The sequence below is a fragment of the Dermacentor albipictus genome, chromosome 1 (genome assembly GCF_038994185.2).
Source record: "Dermacentor albipictus isolate Rhodes 1998 colony chromosome 1, USDA_Dalb.pri_finalv2, whole genome shotgun sequence".
In the NCBI taxonomy this organism is placed as follows: domain Eukaryota; kingdom Metazoa; phylum Arthropoda; class Arachnida; order Ixodida; family Ixodidae; genus Dermacentor; species Dermacentor albipictus.
Genome location: NC_091821.1, coordinates 366,880,052 through 366,899,264, shown reverse-complemented (window position 1 = coordinate 366,899,264; position 19,213 = coordinate 366,880,052). Strand labels below are relative to the sequence as shown.

At 50.6% G+C, this 19,213-nt stretch overlaps 2 protein-coding genes across 2 annotated transcripts in view; one reads left to right on the top strand and one right to left on the bottom strand.

Annotated features, from left to right (window-relative positions):
* LOC135906942 (uncharacterized) overlaps window positions 1–19,213 on the top strand; it is a 125,732-nt gene that overhangs the window by 27,500 nt on the left and 79,019 nt on the right. The gene's annotated exons all lie outside the window — the stretch shown is intronic.
* The window catches only part of RhoGEF64C (Rho guanine nucleotide exchange factor at 64C), a 164,983-nt gene that overhangs the window by 120,852 nt on the left and 24,918 nt on the right, over window positions 1–19,213 (bottom strand). The gene's annotated exons all lie outside the window — the stretch shown is intronic.

Genomic DNA, 19,213 nt, shown 5'->3' with positions numbered 1-19,213 from the left:
TCTTCACAGTTGGTCTCTCTATAGCCGGTTGTTTCGTCAACGCATATGTCTTGGGCGCGCACTCGCGTAACCGTGAGCAGGCTTTCAGAAAGGTCGCCGACACGGAACAACCGCCGCGCCGCGTTCCACGCGCCGGTGCTTCCGATCTGCTTCCGAATGTCGCGCTTGACGTCGTCTTGATCGTGCGTCGAGCCGTTCGCGTGACTCGCATACACCGCTACTACTGCTGCTACTGCCGCCGCCATCGGCACTTACTTACATACAGGCTTGCCTACAGCACGCTACTGGGTTCGCGTTTGTGTGTGAGCGTGCGTGTGTGTGTGTGCGTGCGTGCGCGCACGCGTGCTTTCTGCTCAGAGGGCCGCTCGCACTGCAGTCCGTGCACGTCTTGCTCGCGGTTCATCGTACTCGCGTTTGCCTTCTCTGCGGGACTGCAGTGGCGGAGGTGCTGCCTTCTCGTGGCTGTCGGCCCTCATCATCATTAGACATGCCCCATCCGTCCGTTCGTTTTGCCTTCCCTGCGGGAACGAGCGCGCCGTCTCTCTCGCGCGCGACGGCAAAGCGCGCTCTCCTTCTTTTTCCCCGGCATGAGAAAGCGCCTGGCTTCGTAATAAACGAGGGAAGCAGCGCCGAAGCGATTGCTCGCGCATGTCGCGGCCGTTGGCCTTGCCCTGCACGTGAAGAGTTAAAGAGATGCATCCTCGGAATTGGTGCGCGAGAAAGTGACCCGAAGCTTTCGCTCCGTGGTGCATGCTGCATAAAAGACTGCCTCGCCATTTGGATGTTGCTATTACGCACATTGTATATTGCCCTCCATTTTAATACGGTGCCGGTCGCCGCTTTCTGAGCGACGAGCGAGTGCCGTTCGATAAGCGTAACCAACTGCGATCGGCCTCATCGAACTTCCGTTGTGGCACTAACGGTTCCTGCGTATACGACAGCGAGGTGCATCGCTATTATAGGAAGCCGATACACGGCTCCGCGAATCGTACTAACGCTTGAGAGAGTGTGCAATGTTTGTTTCGCGCTTTTGTCACAAAGAAAGCACCCGTTACACGTCCACACCAACAAGCAATAATCCGAATTCTACCTCTGACCTGCGCCGCCGTTCCTCCGTTCTGCACTTCATACAAGAACTATAGCGGCTTCACCTTATTATCTTTCAGCTCCGTCTATCTCCTTTGCTCCTCAGTGAAATGGCGGTGCGACGTGATAAAAACATATAAGAAAACGCTAGCATACGCTAGACGAGAGTGCTCCAAGAAGCCGGTATACCTGTGGCATGTTTCACATACGGCTAGCGAACCAAAAATTGGAAGGCACAAATGAGGGTTAGTATAGAAGATGCATGTCTTGTTGCACCAGTATTACAGTCGAACGCAGAAATGCCGTACGCTGCTCGAGCATAATTGCATTACGGAAAACAATGTCGGCAGCCATGCTTTACCGCAAGCATTCGCCAGCACCCGTGCGAGGTTGTCTAGTATGTATACCAACCCGGAAGGTTACGTGCTGCGAGAGCGCGCGCACGGGATTTCACCTCCGTCAGCCTCGAAGACGCCGCGGGGCAGAACGCAATTAGAGCAGCGGGCCTGCGCGAAGTGCGTGCGCAAGTAAGACTCCGCGGAGACTTGTAACAGCGGCCGCATGGCGCAACGCTTTCCTGTATGCGCCTCACGGCGAGTGCGTGTGACGGGTCATTGTTCATAAGAAAGAACGAAAGGAAGGCTGGCCGCGGAGATCCGTCTCCTCACGTAGCTCGTCATGCTACTTTTTTGTGTACTTCCTTTTTTTTTAAATATGTGAGTGCTAATAGAAGAAACTCGTATGACTGGCTTTATATGCTGATGATGGTTTCGGCCGGGCTCCAAGGACCTTAGCTAACACTAGAGAGAGAGAGAGAGAGAGAGAGAGAGAGAGAAGCAGGGAGGTTAACCAGGAGGTCGCACCTGGTTTGCTACACTACACTGGGGAGGGGGAGGCGAACAGAAAAAGGAAAGAAAGGAAGAGAGAAGGAAAACGCCGATAGTCAAGTCCCCTCAAGGCCCACATTATCCCCATATACACCCATATACCTTCATTGAATAGGTTCTATAGTGCCTCAACACATACGCCAAACTTAACGGATGGAGTTATGCAAGATTAAAAGGAAACAGCGTAACAGAAGAACGTGACATTGCGTAAAGAACGAACATAGAAGACGAAGCTAGTGGACGGGCTTTAATCTGCTGCGGACACCGTATAGACTCTCGGCCAAGGGGGGGAGCCTGAATTGTTCTATACCGCAGAGTAGGAGACATCAAGAGTTGGTGTACATAGGGTGTCCCACGTAACTTGAGCCAAATTTTTAAAACATGCAAATGTCACGTAGCTGGACAGAACTAAGGTAATGTTGTTTGCCGTCGCTTGGAGATACTCAGATTACTATTTGTTTGTTCGAATCCACACATCTGGAGTCACCCTTGGTTAAAAATTTATTAAGAATCAGCCTCTCTTGCTATCAAAGAATGCTTTTATCATGCTTTGGGAGGTGGTTTTTGTGGCGCTATGTGTTATGGGTGGCTCTCCTCTTGCTACCGTGTTTTACCCGTACGCGGCAGCCAACCGGTACCCAGAGCGCCACTTCCTCAAGGACCAGTTCGGAACCCCGCGCAACCTCTGCGACCAGAGGCGCAGCGCCTCAAACGGCCGCGTCTCAAAACACTAGCTTTCATTAGGGAACAAACCGAGGACGCTCCCCTTACCTCTGTGCCACCCTGCGGTACCACACGGTACCACCGGCGGTACGTACCCCCCGCGCGGTTTTTAACCGCTGTGTTAGATTGCACTATCTCCTCGGAACGGCCCACGAAAACGGTTAGACGCTCGGGAGAAATCGTGGCTATAGTTCCCCAAGAATGCTAAACAACGCTTTAAGACATATTCCGTGATTTCCTTCGTACCGCTCAAGGGCGCACCTTTGTTTGTACGCCGTGAGCCCCGCGCCCGCCGAGCTCTTACGTCACCGCGGCCGAGACGTGTACGCCGCGCCCTCACGCCGTGGTGGCGGAGTCACTCGCCGTCAACTCGAGCACGGACGCGCGCTCGGTGCAGCATCCGGACGTCAACGCCCGCTCGAGAGCGCGAGGCCGCTGGTATGCGGGCGGAGGGCAGCGGCAGCAGCCAGCGCGGACGACGCGCTCGCACGAGCCGACCGCCGCCGCCGTTTCTCAGCTGGCACTCGCATGCGTGTGTGTCAAAGGCGGGGCAACCGCCGTTGTCAACGGCCTTTCCCTTCAAGATGGATGCGTGCATGCAGCGAGAAGTTCCTCGCCAGTTCCGTGCATCTCTGATGCGCTCGCACAAAGACGTCTCGTCCCGTCGTCTACGCGGAAGAATGCAGGCTCGCGTGAGCAGACATTTGCATCCGAGGTCGCCTCCGCACTGTCCTTCTCGGGCTTGCGCCGCCCGAAAAAGCTGCTTCCCTGCGAGTCTTCGCGGCAAGCCGGTAGAGCGAGCAAAGCGGGCATGGAAGTGCAGCGACGTATTTTTTTTTCTCCCGTAGAAGCAATCATTCCTATTCATGTGTAGTGAATGGAGCGTACAGTGTACAAAACGGCAGATCTCGTAAGCGAAAGTGTAAGGAAAGGAAGTATTTCTGCACAACGATTGTCTTTGATGCGCTTTGAGAGACCGAGCTGCCATTCGCTGTGCTGAAAGTGAATGAATTGGTCCTTAACCTCGCGTGGTGAGCGCGCCTCTGTGGGGGAATGCAATCCGCTGCACCGAATTTGCCTTATTGTTCGGCAGGGCAATAAAGGGATGCTCGCCGGCTATATAGGAAATATACGCGCCGGCCTGACAGGGCCTCACGCAAAGGCAGCACACACGGCATCTCCTCGTGGCAACCTGCGAGGGCGCATATTTTCTATCCACGTTTTGAATGACATATACGACAGCCATTTATCTTAGGACGCCGCAACAGTGCTCTCCGCTTGTACTCTGGTTAACCTCCCTAGCTCCGTATAGTTTTCTTCTCCACTGAGCAGATAAAGAATTTCGTGCGGCTGCATCAATGGTTGCGAATGTAACGTCGGCTGCGATTTTGCACTGATGCGAAGTTGCATTCGAGCGACGAGGGAATCAAATTCGCTGTGTTTGCCTTCTTCGTCTCGTTCTTTGGCGTTGTTTTCCCGTATGCGTTCTAAGCCCACACTATTTAGTACACTGAGCTTATATTTCCAGGCAAAAACTGCCTAATTGATATGTGTAGTTCAATGCCGTATGCCAGCCCTACGCTTAAATTGAAGCGCTAGTCTAAAGAATAGCAGAGAGAGAGAGAGAGAGAGAGAGAGAGATAGAGAGAGAGAGAGTTCGTGTGTTTAGCACGGAAACAGAGATGAGCTTCTTTATGCCGGTCTGTTCTCCGTAATGGCATTATACACGGCTGCTTACGTAACGCTTGATTAACGCTTGAGTAACGCTTGATGTCAATAGCGATGTAAAATACCTTATTTGTCTCGTGTATTACTTTCTGTCTCTTTATAGTACGCACTTGAGAAATTTATTTATTTATTTATTTATTTATTTATTTATTTATTTATTTATTTATTTATTTTATTTTATTTTCACATACTCCAGCCGCGTGTGGAGTGGATAATGGATAAGTGGAGTGGATAATACAATATAATTCAAGAAAGAAATACAATAGGCAACAAAGAAAGAAAGTTAAGCGCAATGTTGAGGGAGCACAGACAAGAATTCGTTTAATGGAAGAGAACGGTTGGTTCCTGGTAGCGAATTCCAAGTTCCAATTGTCTGAGGGAAATAGCTATACTTAAAAGCATTAGTGCGCGCAAAAAAAGGGGTGTAATGTTAAGCGCGCGATGTCTCAGGTTTTGCAAAGGTGATATATTCATTGCTGCATAGAGGCGACCAGACGAATGAATAATGCTTGGTTGCTGATCCCGTCTCGTACGTAGTATGTCAATTACTGTCTGTTCTGCTGATATACCGGTTCGACGACAGTGTTGTCGAAACGGTTGCAATGCTCTGTACACTACTTACAAACCACGGAAGGGCACACCACACAAGAACGACGGAGCGAAAGCTACCAACTGGCGTGTCCCTCCGTCGTTTATAAGAACACACGACGGCCCGATTGCTCGCTATAACTGTTATCACCAAACCATCTCACTAAAGAAATCTATAACACTTCTCGCTAAACCTCGGCGCAGTCGTACGGCGACCGAGACTCGGCTTACGAACTCCGTCCGGCGGCTCAATCGGCGACTCGCACGCGACGCGTTGACGCGCGTCTCGCGGGGTGGTCCTGCAGTCGCCGGACGCCGGCGGCCGTTGATTCCAATTAGCCGCGGTTCACCGGTCGCGATGACCCGTGTGGTGCGACGATCAACAGGCGACTCCGTTTCCTGCTCCTCCCCTCGACGCCTTGGACGCTGTTGGAGCTTCTTTTGTTGCCGCTCGCTTGAAAGCTGCACGCTTATGTGAGCGTGTATGTGTAACACATACATAGCGCGCACGCGCGCGGTCCGCGCAGCGTAGCGAAGCGGCCGTGACTCAGCTCTTCCTTTGTCCGTCACAGTTCACTTTGCATTCGCCGGAACACACGCGCCAGAGTGTGGGCGCTCGCACGGCGAAGTGTCAAGATGGCGCGCGTCGTCATTGTTCCCCCCGGTGTCGATGGACGCAGGCGAGTGCCGATCGTTACACATGCACGTGCTTTGCCAACCTGCAATGTATACATAGACGGCGTCGTGGGCTGTTGCGTATACACTGAGCGAGCGCTGCACTTTCTGTGTTTCCTTTAGGGTGGCTAATGAGTGCAGTGTTACTCGGCCAGTAGTGCAACTGTGACGAGGCAACTTGCCCGGAAGTGTACCGGTGACGTCGCGCCGAGCGCGTCTCGCCGTAACAGTATAGTGGTGGAGCGGGGCCGTGTCGTGCGAACAAGTATATACGGGGTGTTTCAGCGAACACTTTCAAAATTTTTTAAAGGGTGCTTGTGCCAGATAGCTCAATTCTAGTTTACGAGCCGGTCTACCCGAAGCGGCGGACAGTACTTGCAAAAAAATTTTAAATGCGAAATCGGCTAATTACCAAGAACTCGCTAATTAACTTTTTAGCTCACTATCTTATGACCCATGTTGCAATTTACAAATTCTAGCAGTGGACTTCGCTAGGCGGATCCACTTGGAACTAATTCTCAGGACGACACCAGTTTCGAGATATAAATTACCGAACTTTGCGGAGAAATGCATTGGCGTTCCAGTTACTTGTGTGCTTCAGTGCATGAAACGACGTTTTTTAAAACAAATTAACTGGAACGCCAATGCATTTCTCCGCAAAGATCGAAAATTTATATCTCGAAACTGGTGTCATACTGAAAATTCGGTCCAAGTGGATTCGCCTTGCGAACTCGATGGCTAGAATTTGTAAATTGCATTAAGGGCCATAATGGAATTTGTTAAAAACTTAATTAGTGAATGCTTATTAATCAGTCGATTTTGCATCTCAATTTCTTGTGCAGGTATCGTCCGCCGCTTCGAGTAGACCAGCTCATGAACTAGGATTGAGATATCTGCCACAGGCAACCTTTAAAGATTTTTGAAAGCGTTCGCTGCAACACCCTGCATATGCTTGAGCGTTTGTGCGCGGGGTTGCATTGTCACAAGTTTACGTTGAGCGAGGGGAACAGCGGGCCTCGCGCAAACAAAAGAAAGCTTCGCTTAAACCGATTACTATATAGCGCGTCGGATTCGCATAATTTTTGTTACATCCACACGGGCACTCCGCGACGAATGTAAGCCCGTGAAATGCCGTCAATTCTTTTCGAGCATGTACAAGTTCTGCCCAGTACGATTCACCGGCCGTCACTGACGAGAACAATAAGGGCACATTCACACCGGCGACTGACAGTGGTCGCGCGACCAAGTTGGTCGCAAAGCGACCAGTCGCAAATGGTCGCAAACGGTCGCCTTTCTTGAAAAGCGACCATTTTGCGCCAGTCGCTCTCTGCGCGATTTTTCAGTCGCGCGACCGTGGTTGCAAAACTGATAAACCAATCAGCGGCGCACCCGGAAGTGATCTTTCGTGTGTCTACGTCCGGCCTCCTCCGGCGTCGCGTTCAAATTCCGCGTAGATTCCGAGAGTTCTCGCTGAGAACGATAATCTCCGGGATTGCGACTTGCGGGTCGCGCTCAGCCGGGCTTGCCGGTGTGAACATCAGTCGCCTTCGGTCGCTTTTTGATTGCGAGTCGCAAATGGTCGCGCGACCTCCTCAAGTCGCCGGTGTGAATGAGCCCTAAGGCGGTAGAACACTATACGCCACTGTGGCTGCCATAGAAAGGTGAAAAGCAGAGCCACGCTCTCAAGAAACGACTGCCGAAGCAAAACGCGAAAAGGAAAGAAAAGTTTGGTCCTTGGCGTTGGATGAAACATAGTGTATATGTACAAACATTTATTGTGGTGGCAAGGGTGAATGCGCTTTTTTAAGAAAAACAGAGCGGGCCGCGCGGGGAAACCTGTTTCCTTGGTTTTCTTTCTTGAGCTCCCGCAAGTTGGCTAGAAGGCCGCGAACCGAAGGTGAGACGGCCCGAAGCTGGCGATTGCGGCCTCCGCCCCGCCAGCAGCACGAGGCGAGATTGACGCCGCCTGACGATATCCATCAGGTCGCCCGGGCGCGGAGCGGGTGCCGGCTCCTTTCCCTCTGCGCGGTTTGTCTCAACTGCACTGAGCCTGGCTAATTCGATGCAGTGTTGTCAAAGCTGTCACCGTACGCTATTACAGCGCAACCTTTGCAAATGAATACTTTAAAGCGAAATAATTAATTGACAGAAGCGGTAAGAGGGGTGTGTTGGGACTAAACATAGTTAACAGTGCCGCGGTAGGCGTGCATCGCAGAATAAAACGGAGGTGTGCATCGCATAATGCTTAATTAAAGTGCAACGCGGTGTGGATCCAACATTGTAGTTCGAGCCGCTCTAGTTTACACAGATCGGGCGAGCTCGCACGGACGTGCGCAGTTAGAACAGAGCACAAACTGAAAAAGAGGTCCGCACGCAGTGATTTGCGCAGTTTATTGTGAAAGCTTTGCGCACACGTATTCTAGCACACTTACGAGCCCGTATAGTATACGCGTGACGTTCGTAAGTCTCAACTCGAAGACACAATGCAGTGGTTTTGATGTTTAGGTTTGCTGAGTTTTGATCAACCGGAGGAGTAAGAAAATGTTCACGCTGTAAGTGTCCTCATGACGAGAGTGATAATGCATGCAAACACACATGGTATCGTGCCGAATTTGTCACTCTTTTCCAGCGCTTGTCTAAGACTCGTTACGTTAGCATAATTAAATCGTTACTAATAGCTCCGAAACCTTGTAGAATGCTTATTGTTGCCCCTATTCGTGCCTTCTCTTCTGGCGACAAAACAATGCAGTTAAAATACACGTATAAAGTACTTTAGTTTTTGTTGATGCCTGCTGCCATGTCGAACGCGCGCTGGGCCGGGCATAGTATACGTTCCGAATGTACAGCAAGGTGCCACTTAGTGAATGTACAATTAGCACACATACAAAATTTGGTATACATGTGTGGTGTATGCAAAGCGTCGTTTTTATATAAGAAGACCACGGCAAGCGAGAACCTTGTGTTATATATTCTAGTTACGGACACGTCATGCGACTGTGAACCCCACTTATCGCGCCTCTATTTGAAGCACCGAAAATGCCGGCACGACGTGGATTGCTACTCGATGACGCAGTCGTTCCTGCGATGGGCTCTGGGCGCTATCTCGGTCTACTGAAACATTTCCTAAATTTCTTTCGGCGACTCATTAAAACAACGCTGATAATCTAGAAAGACTACTCCCTGCATAGTTTGATACTCCTATAGCTCAGGCCGCTTCCTGCAGCAATTGCTTACAAATCTTGAGAAGCCTTCCGAGGCGCTTCGAACGGCACTTTTCTCTATCTTCAACAACTACTAATGACTTAATTATAAAATTGAAACATCAAACTTTCATGCTTTTCTTAAACTGATACAATGTTCGCCTCCCTGTCTCGTTTAGTTCAACTTTAATGACTTGAAACATATTGAACTGCTTGAAGCTGTTCCATTTCTGTTGCACAAGGCGCGTGAACATACATGACTTGAAATAAACCGCCTCACACGTGACGGTGCAAAATTTGTTTGATTGGTCTATAAAATGTCCATAGGCTCACAAAGCCCATGGTTTTTCGTTGTCATGTTTGATGTTTGCGGTGTCATGCGGTGTTACATGTGATGAACGGCTTACGCAACAATGGTATATCACACTACCACCCAAAACCACGCGAAGGAGCTGTACACATTTAATTTCGATTCATGGGGCGTATAATACATACTCTCGCGTTCCGGCTTCGCTATAGCGTCAGTTCTCGCCGGACTGCACGGAATTAGGGAGATCGCTCACACATGTACTCGAACGGGAGTACAAGGAGAACGACCTTTCGTAGGTCGCGCGCGTTCCATCTCAGAGAGGCCACGGCTGTGGAGCGAGTGAAGATGATCGGCCACTGTCGCGCTACGTTCAGCGAGGCAGGCCCGAGTGATCGCGGTTTGATCGATGCCTCACCCCGCTCTCTCTCTCACCGGGGCTGCGGTTGAACGTCCGGGTGTTTGGTGCTAGCGCCAGAGAACGTATAAGAAACCAGGAAATAAGGCTCTCGAGCGCGGCGTCTCACTGGCGGTTCGATTTGGCCGGCGCGCAGGGCGCGTGTGCTTATTATTATTATTTTTTCCCCATGCGGCGTTCTAAATATAAACGAGCTCAAACAATCCGCGCTTGTCGATGCTCGTTGCTAGGGCTCCAGAGTTCGTGACGCGGACTCGAGTATACAGGCACGTCTCTCGTTACTTCGTTGGGGCGTATTCGTTTCGATCGAAGACCAACTTTGAAGAAATAAGAGAGCGACCCGATGGCTCCGTTTGCTATGTCAGATCGATCAAACAAGCCGCACGGTCCCTCGAATCGCGAAGCTTGTCTCGCAAGTCGCGACCTCTTGCTAGATCTTCTCTCGACCCGCTGTCTGGACCGAGTCGATTTTATTTTTCTCTACCGGGTCCTCGATTATTTTCTCGGCTTAGCATGTGAGTAGGACAACTTTCACAGCGAATGACGTCACACACTGGCAACATCGTGAATGCACTGAATCGCGCTGCCAGGAGCGGATGACTGACACACGTGACGCATGCGTGACGAGAACGACATCGAGTTCTTGCAGTCATTTTTACCACACTCGTTTCACGAAATGTACTTTGCGTGAATCTCGGGGCTTATAGCAATGCCACGTAACCATTTTCTTCATCTTACTCTCTCTCTATTGCTCTGACTTTCACCTAGAGCTTAGTGCGACCCTTAAGGCGTGTTCTACAGTCATTGTTGATGCACAACTCAACTTGCACGTACCCACCATGAAAGAGTAGTCATGCACCACAGGTGACATGCCCAAAATATGCGTTTGGAAAACTTGTGAAAGAAAAATCATTTAAAATAAAATTTATGAACAAGTGAATAATCAACGTATGTAAGCTTACCTTTTCTCCTCAACCAATAAAAGAGGCCCCCGTAAAGCAATACAGAGATAAAAAAAAACTATTTTAGTTTCATAAATCTTGCAGAACACCGCACATTTCGAGCGAACTTGACCAAAGAAATGCTTATAGGGTAAGGCGATAGCTGCCATGTACGCGTAAAAGATAAAGTAACCACGAATGTAGGAACGTCATGAACGTCTACAGACTTATAGCGCCACTCTGGTGGTCATTTTTTGTTTGTTCATTTTTTCCCCCTGCTTCTTCCCGTTCAGACCACGTTACGTCTATTTACGTGGGAATAAACTTCTTGCTGTGCTAATGAGTGATGCATAGCTATTAGAAGAGGGCTGCTAATTACCACATACACAGAGGAAGGATGCTCCTAGCGTGTATGCGTTAATCTTCGCCCCTCTTCGATATGGTCGCACTTTAGCAGCAGCGTTGTAGGTGGAAAATCAATTCAGAAGCATTTCTTGGGTGTTTTGTATACATCGTTTCGTTCATGAGTGTGTTTGCGCGTGTGTGTGTTTTACACCCCTGGCACACGGGCACTCTGAATTCCTTTAGGTAAGGGGACATCTACGGGAAAGGCGTTCAAGCGCAGTGGCACGCGATAAAGGAGTATCTCCCTTACGGCAGAGTTTCTTTACTGCAAAGCAGATCGCGCATCTAATTTTAGAGCGGAAAGGGCGTGCTCTAGCACACAGGGTGTACAACTCGTCAATAGAAAGAAACCTGTGACAAAACTACGGTGCCCCATAAGTACTTATTTTTACCTTCCGAAAGTGTTTTAATCTTTAGCGGTAATGCGATTTGTCGAACAGTGAAGATTTACTCTAGCTATACTCTCAATGCTCGAATCACGTCGCTCGTATCACAACACAAACGTGAAAAAGGACGGCAGAAATGTGGGCAGTACTATGGCAGCGCCATAATAAACAGTATGTAAAGCAAAACAGCGACTGTCCATAGTTGCTGGGCCAATCTAAATTGCTGCTAAGAACGCAAAACATGAAGGATGAAAATAAAAATGTTTTAGGTTCCACAATCGCTAAATGTAATCTATGCACAGTTTTTTATGATGTCTTCTCTCTTGCTGCTCTAACAAGCAGCGCTTCTCTCTCTCTCTCTTTCCTTTCTTTTTTTTTTTTCCAACGTTCATTTGAGGAACCACCTAAACAAGTTAGTTCGGTGCCCTGCGTCATCGGCGAAACACCTTTCTGCAAAGGGTCCTTCAGAGTAACAAGAGGGGTTTACTGCAAAGGACTACTTTTGCCTGTTTGTCAGGGGTATTACACATGTACAGTCCAGTCCGAACTATACAGTTGCTCCTTGCATTGCTGAATTCGTGACAACTTTATTAGGGCTCAGGGGCGCTATGAACGAGGCTTCTCGTCCGCAAGTGATACATGCAATTGGCTGACCTCCTTTGCAGATATGACCCGCCGTGGTTGCTTAGTGGATATGGTGCTAGGCTGCTAAGCACGAGGTCGCGGGATCTAATCCCGGCCACGGCGGCCACATTTCGATGTGGGTGAGATGCGAAAACTACATTTATGTGCACGTTGAAGAACTCCAGGTGGTCCAAATTATGCCGGAGCCCCCTACTATGGCGTACCTCATAGTCAGATCGTTGTTCTGGCACGTAAACCTACCCCCCCCCCCCCTTTCCCCCCCTGATATGTCCAGTGTCAGGTTTTGTTAGAATTTACTCTTACTAGCTAATTCTAACGTGACACCTTTTTGTGAATACGGGGCCCAGATCTCGTATTCGCAAGATAGTTTTTACGCTATACTGTGACCATTCGTATATATGAGCAGGTTCCAGGCACTAGCACTGTTCGACAATATATATCAGCGAAGGCGGCGGGCCAATGACAAACAGCGCTTACAAGCGAAAAGCTCCGTGAACTCGTCCCCCAGACCACGCGTTCCCTCGCACTTTCTCTCGCGTGTTCTGCACAACACCACGACTCAGACATCAAATAACACATCCGCGCTTAAGGTTACTCGGTTCAGGTGACTGGCTCAATGTTGCTACACATGCATCGGACACGTGACCGGCATTTCGACAGCCTGGCACTCCCTTAATGTTGTCAGAAGGTAATACGATAGCTTTTTCAAAGTTCTATATCTCCCTTTTACCCTCGGTTGACTTCACGCTTTCACTTCCTTCTTCCGCGATATTTGCACGAACGCGACACCAAGAAGGAGTGGCTCTATAAGCTCTCGAGACACAACAATTTTTCTCCGCGAATTGCCTCGTTCCTTTCATATGTTCCTTTTTTTTTTTCGACAGTGAGACATGAGCGCGTGTGTTCGGCAGGGTGCTCTCTGTGTGCGCTGGCAATCCGATGCCGGGGCGGCGTCCTTCGCACGCGCGAAGCGACCGTCTGTGCATGTGCGCTTGCACTTGAAACCAGCAGCGGCGCGGTCTCAAGCCCAACGCCGGCCATTACTCTTCGGAGGCCGCAGGGGGCTATCGCGCCGTAAGATCTTGTCCGGGCAACGAGCGTTTTCTAATGGTCTTACGTATATACGTATACGCGCCGGACATCGAAAGGCAGCATAGAAGCGACCCGGGGCAACGATTCGTCAATTTTCACTTCAGCGCGCGTGTGTGCCTGTGTGCGTGCGTGTGCACTGGAAACCTTCGATGCACGCGATTTAAATTGAAAAAGGAGGAAGAAAAAAAAAAGAAATAAAGAAATGGCTGAGCGCTCGCGAACGTCCTTGGTGTACATAAAGGGAATCGGTGCGCGGTGGGGCGAAGGGTGCTCGGATGTTTAACGATGTCGCGGAGTCGTTGCGCGATGTCGCGACGCGTGTTTTTATTGCGCCAGCGGCTGGCGGAGCGCGCGGTCGAGGCGCTCGGTGCCCTTTCTTCCGGACCGGGTGGTTGTGTACAGACGCGCGTGACACACCAGACACGCCGAGTGTCACGGTCACGAGACTTTCTTGTTCTTCGCGGGACAGGTTTACGTCGCGCGCCGAGGCGCGGGCGCCGAATCTAAATCGGACCCGGTATATACACAACTTGCTCGAGTGACTATAGCAACTCCCGTGGTATCCGTGCTTGAGGACTAAGACTTGGATGAGGCGTTGACTTGTTTAATCCGGTTGGGAACCTCTTGGCACACTCGCCCGTTCACCCTCCGTGTTTGCTTCTGCTGCAAAAGCGCGGACGTTAAAGGCTGCGTTATGGGAGAACGTTCGAATAGATGTCATTGGCAAGCCCGTTCATCACGTGATACGCGTAATGGAGCGGCTCTGTCAAGCATAGTAACTCCGAAAAAAAAAGAGACTGCACGCTTACGAAAAATTGCATACACACCGAAGCGCAAAACCTCAAAGGCCTTAATGCAAATAAGATATTGCAGTACTGTACTAAACAAGCAACCTCGGCCCCTGTTCTAGCTCTCTTCGCTACACTTTGTTGTTTTTGCACTACTGCATGCACGATGCGGTATTCCGAAAACTCTTCATTCAAGCTATACATATCGCTTTCCTGTAGTTTTCTTTTTGCTTGGATTTGTACTAGCAAGGGCTGATAAAGAAGGCACGAATATCGGACCCAGCATCACCGCCCTATCTCCAGCCATTTACAATTCAAACATCGCTAAATCAAGCATTCGAAGCAGTTTTATGTAAGCAAAACAAACTGAAGCATCAACTTGACTCTGATTTGACTGCAGTTCCATCCCTTTGAAACGTTTTCGTGAACGTTTTCAAAGTGTACTTCACCAGTATAATGTAACGGCATTATAAATTCTAATTTACCTCTTCCTTTCATCCACCGCGCCGAAAGGCCACACCCAGCTATTCGCGGGGGCACGACGACAAAGCGCGGGCCATTGACGAAGGGTAGCTACAACCGGATTGGGACAGAATCGGAATCGAATCGTTACATTATTCGTTCCCCGCGAAGAACGTACATTCTACTAGGTCCGCGTAGGAAAACAAGGGCGCTATAACGTAAAACTATTCCAAACTTTTCTATTCCAATTCTGCTATCAGCCCTCCGCGATTGGTCAAAAACTTTTTTCGACCACCCCCCATTTCACCTGTCTGTCACGAGACCTTACAAAAACCGCAATACCTCCTCATCTGATATGATGTGTGCACACTGATTATGCATCATTTGACAGAAAAAAAACAGTTATTTCTGATTCGACCCCTTTTCGCCATTAGCCCTCGGCTATTGGTAAAAAGTTTTCGGGCTGCACCCACTTCACCTGCCTGTCACGCGACGTCACAAAACCGCACGAACTCACCGCGTCAAAGTGACGTGTACGCGATAAAGATACATTAATATGCCGAACAAAACTGAATTTTTTTCGGAATAGCCGCAGGCTGCCCCGTTCCGAAAGGAATAAAAGATAGCTGCCGCCGATTGCTGAGACGCTGGCTACTCGCACCTGCCGGAAAGCATGGGTGTATTTGCGTATAATAAAACTTCTTGCGTGACCGTGTAACGTATTTAAGCACTTTCGACACGTTTACTACCTCATTCTGCCAACTCTTCTTTGCTGAGGGTCAATTTTAGCGTCATTTCTTAGCTTCCGTTGCATGCCGCCGCGATTTTCGACCAGCCACCACAAGCTAAGTAAGGGAAAGCCGACCAATCGCAGACGCCGGCACCACCCTCTTCATCCGGTTATCGGTTTTCAGTGCACTGGCTCTGCCCTAGTGAATCCCTCTCCACTTGAGCGTTCTCCTCGCCTCTTTTCAGCCAATTAGATACAACAAGCCGCGCAGTGTAGGCAATGTTATTCGTTTTTCAAGCAAACAAAAGGGACCTCCTATGAACGAGGAGAGCGTTTGATTGGTCTGTTCAGACAACCCTATGGGTGACCGCCCGATGCTTGCGTCGGTGGTTACGCAAATTTGACGTCAGGAAATTGGAATAGAAACATATTGGAATAGTTTTACGTTATAGCGCCCCAAGAGTGCGAGCCTCCCGATGCCCAGCCGGTTTGGAACCGGTCCGTCGTTCGGCGTGCCCGATCGCGTTTGTGCACCGTGCTGGCCCTCGCCAACTTCCCAGCTGGCACGGAAGTAACGTCTCCGCTCGCCGGACCATCGCCGCAGCGCCGCGTGCTCTGTGTTGCAGCAACGCCGTGGCGACTGGTGAAGACAGCCGCGACCAAGTGCACGTCATTGAATTCAAGTACCATTGAATACTATATACGGAATTATGACTGCACTGCTTGCAAAGGCACTCAGTATGACACCTCAACAGTGCTAGGAAAGATTAATGTTGTCTGCTGCAAGTTAGATACTATATGTCCAGAGCTGCCGTGGTGCCTTGCGGCATGCTGTATATATATAGTTGCCGTCACTGGCTTGCTTTGTGGCTGCAGAGGGCTGAAGGAAAACATTGACACGCTCTTCATGAAGGCCAACCTCCCAACTTATACCCACAACTTGACTCTCTCTCTCTCTTTCTCTCTCTCTCTCTCGTATGTTCAACGATGGTCGAACAAAGGATGTCTCAAGCTGGAGCAAACGTCCCGAATAAGGCGACTTGCATGTTTTCAGTAGGGTCACCTTGTCACCGTGTCGAAACGTTGGGTGCAGTCTGAGACTTTCCTCGTTCGACCAGGGTTGAGCTCGTCCTGCTCTGCTCTGTTGCTCTGAACCTGCGTCTTGTTTGGATTTGTCAGTGCGTGCTTGCGTGCGCACTCGCTTGCTTGTGAGCGGCTTAGCTAACTCACTGACAAATCTGAACATATGGGACCTCTGGAAATCCTCAAGTGGACTTCCTCTGCAATATTATCGACGGTACCCGTCGTCACCCCTCACTCCCACGTCGGCTGAACTTTTTCAGCGTCTGACTGCCTATGGTCCTTCTTTCAGGATGGTCTATAACAGACGCCGGGCCGCGTACAATACGCGTAGTCTCACACGAGCCGAAGTGTGTCGTCTCCGGAGAATGTGCCCAAACGGCGCAAGGTTTAGGCAGCAGAGGTACATGACCGTGCCGCTGAATGCTCGAGACAACCACGCGTGCAGTACACCAAATTTCGTATGTTTGAACAAGGGCCCTGCTCTACGGAGCCTACGTGGTTGACCGTTTGGACGCCGCACGAAAGCGACTCAGGAACGTCGCTGGCTCCGGCGGCGAGCCCGCAGGATCTTCCCCTCAAGGCCGCGCGCGCACTGGTTGAAAAAGAAGAGTCGGCTCGATCCGGCCGGGCCAGTTCAAGACTGCTGCTGCTGCTGCTGCTGCTGCATGAGCTCGGTCGGCCGCGACCCAAACAGGTTGGCATCGGCAGTGATACGCGCTCGCACAGGGGACTCGATACCGCGCACTCGCCCGAACGCAACGCCGCTCGACAACAGCGTCGTCTTCGTTCGTTTTGTTCTTTTCCGCCCGCGGCGTGCGGCCACGTTCCTGCAGTGCCGCCGCCAGCGGTCGCGCGTAATCGCGGCCCACGGTACGGCACGCTCGGGCCGTAAAAATCCAGACTGTGTGGTCGTCTATACAGCGCGAGCTAGAAGGATTAAGAACGGTCTCGGGACATCCGATATGCGCTCCCCCCCCCCCCCCCTTTCTATCTTTTTCGTCTGACACTGACATTGCCAGTGGGGTTGCGCACAGTATACCGACAGCAGGACGTGATGGCCGTGAATCCACCTTGCAGCATGTGGCGTTCGGAAATTGCCCTATGAGGGGTGCGCCAAGAGGAAAACGTTGTAAACTGCGATCCAGTTTCTTTTTTTTTTTCTTTGTGCTTTGCAGAGTAAGAGATTCTTTCTTGCACATAATGCACCTGAAGATACCAATGCCTGTTGCGTAATGCTGCGTCGCAAGAGGCACGCGAGTCAATGTCACAAGCAGCCTCTAAGATTAGCTATAGCAGTATTGGGTCTTACCGGAAACGCTACCATGTTGTTGCGGAACCACGTCTTATGACCATTGCTACTACACAAAGCGCATTTGTTTTATTGTAACCTTGCCGTTCAAACTATTGCACTTCTAATCATGTCAGATGGGCACTATATGCTTCATGCGCCTTGATCATGCGCCTTAATAAGTTGTTTCGTGTACCCGGGGTCGTCATGCACTTGCTTCATTTATATCTTACGCTCTCGGAGCTTGAATACGGTTCACGCCACAGGACAAGTCGACACAAAACCCGCTCGAACAAACGTTTGCGTTAAGACTTTGCATTTCCTCGTACAGAGTACACATCTCCACCACCGTAAGGTAATCCGCATGTATACGTACCCGTACGGCACACGGGGCAAGCATTCCTCGTACTATATATACACGCGCGCGTGAGTTCTCCGACCGTCTCATACAGGAGCAGTGCAAACGCGGAGAGAGTATAGCCGCACCCCGCTATGCGATCGGAGTCTTCATCGCACGCGCCTGGCCGCCTCGACGAGCGAGCGATTCGTTGCCGACTTTGTGGACACGTGTGCGCTCCATTGATGACGGCGGCAGGCCGGCCAGCTGGCCCGACGGAGCTCGCGGAGTCAGGCATCGGGCCACGTGTGCGACACAAGGAAAGCCATACCGTCGCCCCGAGTCTGAAAGCGCCGATTACGCCACCAAGCAGTGCGTGCAGCGCGCCATCGACGCTGCGCCGTGAAGTAAGCATCGGTGTATACGCGTGTGTGCGCGTGTGTGTGTGTGCGACCTCCATTCTCTGCGCTGGAATGCGCGCGCCGCGCATAGCTCGTGATTGACGCGCCGCGTCGACTTGGGACTCCGCGGTCCAGCCGCCGCGCAGCGCCCACTTGGCACGTTTCTCTTTTGCTCCCCCCCACACCGGGCAGGGTTATTGTTTACTATTCCTTCTTTTGAGTCGAATACTCGGCCTCCGTGACAGCTGCATAGCCTCGTGAGCTGGCATTTATTCTCCGGAGCTGTCCTGTTATTTTATTTCCTTGTTTCATCCTTTTCCAAAGACACCGAGACGCCGTCAGAGAGCTAGCCTCGGCTGCGCTATGCCCGAATGTGTACGCGCTCATCAAGTCTTTTCACTCGAGAGACGAGCACGGGATGCAGCAGCGGCAGCGCTTCTTCCACGCTCGGGAGCAAGAAGAGAACGCGTTGTACCGCATTTTATCGCGTACAACGTGGCCAGAAATATGGGCTCATTCCCTAGAGAGAGAGAGAGACAAAAAAGGAGGAAAGGCAGGAAGGCTAGCCAATGTAAGTACCGGCTGGCTACACTGTGCTACTTTTGAACGAAGAAAGCTTACCGAACCTTCAGCAGGAGTGCCACCGCGGGAAGGGTTGAATGGGATTATATCGCCATCCTCTATACGTCGGATATGCGGTAACTGCGACTTTTCCGACAGTAACATGTCATGATTAACATCTATAAGGTAAATTTTTGAGGCAAGAAGAATAAATGCTGTTGCACGGAAAACGTGTCTCAATAATAGGCACACTCGGATACCTGCGACGTAACTTGAAGGCCGCATCTCCCGACATAAAAAAAAGCTAGCATATATAACATTCATTCGCCCAAAACTAGAATATGCCTCATCCATTTGGCACCCATCACAAGCGTACCTCGCCGCTGACCTTGAAGCCGTGCAGAATCGCGCCGTCCGTTTTATATCATCATGCTATTCAAGAAAACCAGTATTACCGCGCTGAAACACTCCCTGGCCATCCC